Below are 7,753 nucleotides of genomic sequence, written 5' to 3'. Positions count from 1 at the left end.
CCCATGGGTGCACTGCAGACGGGAGCTGCTAATAGGTAATTCATGCTTTTAATGGTGTCACATTGCCAAAATGCATGGGTGTGGTGCTGGCTGTCATAGGAGGTGAAAACTGTTCGTTCAAACGTTCTTTCTCTCATCACAGGTGACAAACTCTTGTCCGATCCCTCACTTTCACCTCGTTAACTTAAACAAAAATGAGTGAATACATAATTAATACACTCATAACTATAATATTGCAAAAGCAATGGAAGCCTGACCTTGGTTTGATTATGCAGGGCGAGGCCAGAAAAGAAGATCGAAGACAGAATTACTGGCATTACTATTCAGGATGTTAATAAATAAAAATCTGGAAAATCGTTAGCTGTGATGGGCGCGGTAGGTTAATAATGGAAATGTTCTGAAGGATGGACGCCGGAACAAAATTGTCATCACACCAAGCAGTCAGTGCAGTTCATTATGCACGGACACAGCGCATGACCAGGGTTTTCACAAATGTTAATCTTTCTGCAATTACTTGAGACATCATGTACCGCACATACGCACAGCCCCTGCACTCATTTTATTCAGTTTAGCTAAATGGGGCTTTACCTTAGTTCATTTGAGGGAAAATATTATTGTACGTTGCCTCTCGAGAAATCCAAACATGAGTGAAAAAAAGCAGCTTCTCTTAAAATATGTATCTGAGAGTGAAAATATATATTAATTGTCCATCAAAGTTCAAGTTGCCGGAGTTTAGAAATAATCCCCAGAACATCAGCGCGCACATGCTCCCAGAATATCTGCGTATCAGCAGAGCCGTTTCTCTCGGAGAACTGCCACCTCCCTGATGCCCACTGATGCTATCGGCAGGCTCCAAATCGGCTTTACTACAGTTGAGGCAGGAGACTTTCCTAATGGATTAAGGTGTAACAGACAAATCCTCTCTATAAGGGTCTGTCATTCTGCACATCGCCAAATTTCCTCATTTCCCGCACACTGAAAGACGGGGCTGATTAAGCCGTTATTCCCAGGAATCCATGTATTACATATGAATGAGACGGCTGTGTTTATTTCCATTCGGCGAAGGTCTTTCAATCCATCAGCTCGCATCACTTCCAACTCCCTCACCTTCCCCTTCCACGATCAACACTTAACAAGTGTGGACACTCAGGCCGTCTTGTTGTCTATTTTGTTTGTAATCTATTGCCAAGCTGCCAGCTAACGTGGCACATAATCAATAGCTATAAGGACGAGAGTGCTATATGTTCACTTTGCCTATGGATTGGCCCTGAAGTTGCCCAGCTTCTACTCGCTTTCTCACCTCGTCCCGTATGAATTATTCACAGGATGGCAGAGAGGGGCATCACTTTGAGATGCGACCTGGTCAACAGATAACATTCTGTTTCGGTAGTGTTGTCAAGGTTAATGTGTCACAGGTCTGGACAAGGGTAATGTATTCATGGCCAAACCACTTCGCTGATTGAATGACCAGACAAATAGCTTCTATTTGGAGTCGAAAGAAAATAAAGTCAAAGGTCCACGGGGTGTAAGAAATGTTAAATCAGAAATTCAGTGAATAGATGTATCCAGCTTTAGTTTACTGACAACAAAACAGCCATTTTTTGTCAAGAAAAATCCTTTTCCTTTTTCGTTTTGTGTTTTACGGCTTTTATTAGTCTGCCTTTCACATATTGTATAATTTTACTGAGGGTCACAATGGACTCGAATTGTCTTTTCAATAGAGTCAGTGGGCATAGAGCAGCGACACAAGCCAAGTATCTGTTATATTAATCAATCTCATTGGAGAAGTGCTTGCACACACAATTAGTGCAAGTACAGAGGTACCAGAAAGTAGCTTTGTGAGATCTAATTGATGCTTAAAATGGATGGTCAGCGTAAGAAATTCAACCTCCACCTTGGTTTTCACTTAACCCTACCCGAAAAGGGTAAAAGTGGATTTGTTTAAGCTATCTGATTTCTCATGTTTGCCATGGTCTCAGCTGTTAAGCTTTTCAGTAAACTTTTCTTTAAGTCCCTTTTTTCCAGTGTGTTTATTTGTTTGTCTGTAATTACCTTGACTTCCTGGCAATATTCAATACATATAGTGAATGATGAGTCAGCAACTGACTTGGAAAAGCTTGATTTCCTATAGAAACTGAAGACTGTGCTATACTAATGCTTGTAGCAACAGCACTGTTGTGTGGAACCACTGTCGTTCCAACAGCCCAAATTCTTCAAAAATGTTATTGATCCGTGCTCTAATTACTTTTGAGTTTCAGTCAATTTTCTATTGATATAGTGAGCATCTGGCCAGTGATCTTCAAAGTGACCAATTAGCGGACAACCCCAGCAGGCATGAATCAAACTTAGGCTGGAATGGATTTCCCAGAGGTGCGTGCACAGCTGCACACTGAACGCAGACCACTCAGTCCTGGAAAGACACAAACGCTGAGCAAATGTCTGAGGCCTCTCAGAATGGTCAAGATATTAGCTATCCATGACACTGTCAGATTAAATTGTGGTTTTGCTGTTCTGTCACAGCTGAAGCAGCGGACTATCTTTTGCATGTTGTTTTTATGTTGTTGATTTCGGGGGTGGGGGGGTTGTTTGTTTTTTCCTCAAGGAAATGGCTCTTACTCACTTTCCATGGAGCACTGTCGATGAAACACAATCATTCCAGCACATCCCATATTCCTCGCCATCGGCAGCATCCACCCCCGGCTCCCTCTGAAGTTGAATCTGTGTCTGAGGTAACGCCATGGATAAATGGCCCCTTCAATGCAGATTCAAATCTTTACACCTCGCCGTGGTGCCTTTGAAAATGTTGCACAGACTGACTGGTGAACAAAGCGTTTGTCATGACTTTATATGTAAAGTGTAGGTACAGTTAAACAAGGAAAAAAGTCTACATATATATATACAGTATATACTCACCGGCGACTTTATTACGTACACCTTGCTAGTACCAGGTTGGACCCCCTTTTGCCTTCAGAACTGCCTTAATCCTTCGTGGCATAGATTCAACAAGGTACTGGAAACATTCCTCAGGGAGTTTGGTCCATATTGACATGAGAGCATCACGCAATTGCTGCAGATTTGTCGGCTGCACATCCATGATGCGAATCTCCCGTTCCACCACATCCCAAAGGTGCTCTATTGGATTGAAATCTGGTGACTGTGGAGGCCGTTTGAGTACAGTGAACTCATTGTCATGTTCAAGAAACCAATCTGAGATGATTCAAGCTTTATGACATGGTGGGTTATCCTGCTGGAAGTGGCACACTGTGGTCATAAAGGGATGGACATGGTCAGCAACAATACTTAGGTAGGCTGTGGCATTGAAAAAATGCTCAGTTGGTACTAAGGGGCCCAAAGTGTGCCAAGAAAATATCCCCCACACCATTACACCACCAGCAGCAGCCTGAACCATTGATACAAGGCAGGATGGATCCATGCTTTCAAGTTGTTGACGCCAAATTCTGACCCGACCAACTGACTGTCGCAGCAGAAATCGAGACTCATCAGACCAGGCAACATTTTTCCAATCTTCTATTGTCCAATTTTGGTGAGCCTGTGCGAATTGTAGCCTCAGTTTCCTGTTCTTAGCTGACAGGAGTGGCACGCGGTGTGTTGTTTGAGTTATCTTTGCCTTTTTATCAGCTCCAACCAGTCTGGCCATTCTCCTCTGACCTCTGGCATCAACAAGGCATTTTCACCCACAGAACTGCCGCTCACTAGATATTTTCTCTTTTTCGGACCATTCTCTGTAAACCCTGGAGATGGTTGTGCGTGAAAATCCCAGTAGATCAGCAGTTTCTGAAATACTCAGACCAGCCCGTCTGGCACCAATAACCACGCCACGTTCAAAGTCACTTAAGTCACCTTTCTTCCCCATCCTGATGCTCTGTTTGAACTGCAGCAGATCGTCTTAACCATGTCTACATGCCTAAATGCATTGACTTGCTGCCATGTGATTGGCTGATTAGAAATTAGTGTTAATGAGCAGTTGGACAGGTGTACCTAATAAAGTGGCCGGTGAGATATACGCACATATATATACTGAAAATATGTGTATATGTATGTGTGTGTATATATATATGTGTATATAGTATATATACTTCTGTGTTTAAGTAATTGCATATTCCAAGGGCCTTTACTATTATTTTCACTGCTGGAAACTCTACACAGGTGAGCAGTTTCTTCTCACACTGCCTGCACGGACATTTTCTGCTGTTCAAGGCTACATGGCTTGTTTGGTTTTTTTTTTTTTTTTTTTTTTTGGTGTTTTCTTATGAAAAACCTGCTAGAAGATAGAGGTCAAACAGTTGCCAAAAGTTCAATCATAAAATGTAGAGACACAGAAGCTGTGCAGTAACAAAGAATACAGTATCACACAGAGCAACAACTCAGAAAGACGCATCAGACTTCTTTGGCAGTTTATCAAATAGCTTTTTGGGGAACAGAATAATCATTCCTGTAGGGTGGATGGTTATGATTCTCCAGCCTGTCCTTTTTCAATTTAAATGTTTGGCAGAGTCAAGATAGACTCTCCAGGAAACTAAATCACAGAATCAAGATAACCGCAATAGCTGTGCACTTCAATGAATTAGTACTAGTTAAGCTGATAATCATTTTATCTGCAAATGTTTATCAGCTGCTTTATCCTTTTAATATTGTGATTGTTTAATAGATCATAGCTGTGGATCTGCTAACGGATCAAGAACTTGCAGTGTTAATGATGTTAAACTGGTAGTAGGTGACTAATAATTACCCTTTGTTCAATCATTTGTGTCATTCTAAATACTGCACAGTTTGTCCCACTCACAAATGTTTGGTTTGGGGCTCTTGATCCAAAGTGTGAATGCAGCTGCACTTGCAGTCTGTTCTAACAGAGGATACTGAAGTAAAAGCAGAACAAAGTCTGGGACAAGATGAAAGCAAGGTGAGCAGCAGGCCAGAGCGGCTTCATGACGTGGCCTCTTAATAATGCCAAATTTTATCTCAGAGTGTGGGCTTTGGAATAAACAGGAAGAATTGGTTCAAACAGTCAGATGGCATCTGAGGCTTACATTATGCTAACCAATCTGTCTTTGGACGACTTGGTCTGTGTTTTTGGCAGATGGTTGGATTTAATATACACATGTATGCAATTTCTTACAGCTGTGATAACACATGCACAAACCTTGGTCAAGGAACCTGTATTTTGATTTCAACACATTAGTTTGTGGTCGGTGTGTTGAATGTTGGCCTACAATCCAGAAATATCAGTGAATTATCTAGTAGAAACTGTTCATTGCATTTGATTGTTCTGAGAAATAACTTGGCGCATTATTAACAATGTTGCTTCCTCTCTGGTGCACTTCAGTGTAAAAACAAAGCATTACTGAAAGGCAAAATATCACGTATCTGCCATTACTTCTCTTTTTTTAATCACTATTACATCCATTCCTCAGCACACCGGGAGAGTTTAAGAGGAAAAAGAAAAATCTCGAGGTATTTATTTGTTCTCCCCCTCAACAGAGAGGCCTGCACGAAAAAATACTCCTAAAAAAGAAGGTGTTTCAGCTGATCATATTATGTTTATCTTTATCCAAATACCATTTCATTTCAAACCTGAATGAATGTTCAATTTTCCAAACTTAAATGTTTTCGTGTCCGGTCTGATAAACCAGTAGCAGTAACATTTTTCCATGTCATAATTATAATGGCAGAAGACGCGCAGGAAAAGATTTATTACACTGTTGTTGGGACAGTTCGACTGTCAACCAAGGACAAAAAATGACGCAGCAGACATAAAATCTGGGAGCTTGTGTCAGTTCTGTTCTAGTGTTGGGTGAAGTCCAGTAATTAGCTACTTGTCTTTATGGATTACTTTTATGATTTACAACTATATGCATTGGCAAGATAAACAGATTTGTGTGCACTTTATAAGCTCGACATTTTTCATAATGTGTGTTTACATACATTTAACTGCTGAAGCTGTACAATAGGAAGCCGTCGTCAGGCCTAGACCTGCTGCTGACTGCTGGGGACCAGCAGAGCCACCGGGTTGTCATATAGATGTCTTTCCTAAAGTGGAAAAGCAGTGATTACAGTGTTCCCTGGAAGCTTTTCACAGTGTCCCAGGTGTGAGTTAATAGTCCAGTTTATCCTGGTTTACAGGCCACTTAATCTCTATAAACAGATGACTGTGTATGAATGCAGAACCTGTCGGCAAGGGACGAGATTTTGTTATGGGCAGTGTTCTGGTTTGCTTAATGTGTTGTATTGAGTCTCAGACTGAGTTTCTCAGTGTCCCTCCTGGGATCTTGGTTGTTTTTTAAAGTGCTTTACAAATAAAGTTGGATTGGATTGGATAGGATCTTGAAGACTTTTTAGTTGAGATAAGGACTCATTCACTTGCAGCTGACCTGTGGGTTTAGTATGGAGCATTGAGGTCTTTTCTGGTTCAGTATCTAGTTATCATTTTGGATTTTCCACGTTCTTTCATAAAAATAACACACTTTTTAAGAAAGTGAAATCATGAAACAATAATGGGATAATTGGGCCTAAATAATTTCGGCCGGCCCCCACAGAAAAATTCTGAACAGGCTAAAATATGTAGTGCAACGTTTTCTATTTTGAAATCAGTTTACTATTAATCAATGAATTGTTAGTGACGGTGAATATGCAGTGCAGCAGGAGATCATTCACAGTGATCCTGTCCCCAGGTGAATGTGGTTTTAATGTGGCTTATTTCCCTCCGTTGACATCGTTGTCATGGTGACACTAGCCTCTGGAGAGAGTGTTGTTGCTGCTGAGTTTATTAATGGTACGCCAGATAATTTTCTATCAGCTCCTAAATTGCAGATACAGAATGTGTCTTGTTTTCTCTAGGACACAATAACTAGTGTAAATGTAGCCGTAAGAATCTGTCTGAGTCAGAAATAAACATGGACCAACTGTCTGAGCCTCGTCTGCCTCGGTTTCATGCTGGCCCAATCACAAGAGATGTGACGTTAATTAACTGATTAGATATTATTTTCTTATCGCCAGTCGTTCCAGACCCCTGACCTTGGATAAAAAACATGATATGACCCTTGACAGATTTCCTCAAGTTGTGTCATTTGAGTCAATGTCAGCCCAAGAATACCAGTCAAAAGATCTAATAGATCATGTTGCAGCCCTATTCTCCAAACTGTCCATTCTACCACACGAGGCGGTCAGTCCAGCATCAAGTGCTAATCACTTTCCCCACCAAATATAACTGCTATCTCATTACACATTTTTAGCAAACCTTATAGACCACCACTCATTTACCAAAGACTCCATTCTGTCATTATGTTTAATCTATTCCCTAACTTGGTCTGAGTCCTGTAGTGGCGTGGCTGTGTGTCTGGAAGGTCATCTGAATGTCCTTAACGTCGCAGTGTGGTCGGCATGCTGAACGGCTGTGACTGACACCGGTTGAAGAGCGCAGGCTTTCACTGCAGAGGCTGGCAACACCTCGCAATGAATGAAGCAGAAATTGAATGTAAACTAGAAAATGTAACTATGAAAGGCTGCCTTTATACACTGAGAAACCCACTTTACTACACATTGATGTAAAGCTATATTCCAATTCACTGTATCTTACCTGCAAGTAATATGCACCTAGTTCAATAGAATGAGTAACTTTTTGATCAGTCATTTTCTGCTGGTGTCAGCAAAAAAATACATTAAAAAAAATGGAGGGAGAAAAATCAAGTTGAAAGGAGTATGGCGATCAGAGATGAGGAGAGAGAACATGTGTTAG

This window comes from Chelmon rostratus, chromosome 14 (assembly GCF_017976325.1).
Source record: "Chelmon rostratus isolate fCheRos1 chromosome 14, fCheRos1.pri, whole genome shotgun sequence".
Classification (NCBI taxonomy): Eukaryota; Metazoa; Chordata; class Actinopteri; order Chaetodontiformes; family Chaetodontidae; genus Chelmon; species Chelmon rostratus.
Note: the sequence above shows the minus strand (reverse complement) of the source record.